At 52.7% G+C, this 778-nt stretch overlaps 1 non-coding gene across 1 annotated transcript; it reads right to left on the reverse strand.

Moving 5' to 3' along the window:
• Nucleotides 1-292: 292 nt before the first annotated feature.
• Nucleotides 293-369, reverse strand: TRNAR-UCU (transfer RNA arginine (anticodon UCU)). The gene has a single exon. It is a non-coding gene; the product is annotated as a tRNA-Arg (tRNA).
• Nucleotides 370-778: the final 409 nt, after the last annotated feature.

The following is a 778-nucleotide window of genomic DNA, read 5'->3' on the forward strand; positions in this document are numbered from 1 at the left end:
AAGATGCAGCGGGACAGCAAAGCTTTGCTGGACTCATTTCAGATGAAGAGACCGAAGGTCAGAGTGGTCCTACAGCTCGCCAGGAGGGACCCCACCCCACCCCACCCCCCCCCCCCCGCCGCCGCCAGGTCTCCGTAGCTTCAGAGCCCAGATGCTAATCACCACCTCACACCGCTGCTTGAGAGATCCTGTCTGAGATTCTCCCCAGGAAAGCTACAGAACACAAATCCTCCCACCCCTGCCCTCCACCGAGGGTTCGCGGGTCTTTTTAAAAATTTTTAAGTAGGCTCCATGCCTAACGTGGGGCTTGAACCCACGACCCCAAGACCAAGAAAGAGCCTCACGCTCTACCGACTGAGCCAGCCAGGCGCCCCTGTTCTCAGGTCTTATACTGAAACATGTGAACCTTCTAAACGGAACCTGCCCCTTCCCCACCTTTTCCTTGCTTCCTGGGGAATCGGATGAAGGTTGGCCAGAGTTAGCTCAGTGTTAGAGAAGTTGTACTCTTTCCAGAGTTGCGGTTGTGTGTGTGTGTGTGTGTGCGCGTGGCCTGATTCAAACTTCCCTTCTTTGTCATATTGGTCCCCCCTCAGAGAAATCTTTGAAGTGGAAATGACCTTACTATATGATTATTGGCCAGGTTAAGTCATATGTGCAGTTGGTCGCTGTTGCTTATCTCTTCGACGGGGCCCCTGGTTCTGGAGGATGTAAACAACCATCTCAGGGAGCCAGAGGTTGTAAACTCGAGATGCTGATATTGAAGAGTTTGACTCTACCA

The sequence above is a fragment of the Prionailurus viverrinus genome, chromosome D4 (genome assembly GCF_022837055.1).
Source record: "Prionailurus viverrinus isolate Anna chromosome D4, UM_Priviv_1.0, whole genome shotgun sequence".
Lineage (NCBI taxonomy): Eukaryota > Metazoa > Chordata > Mammalia > Carnivora > Felidae > Prionailurus > Prionailurus viverrinus.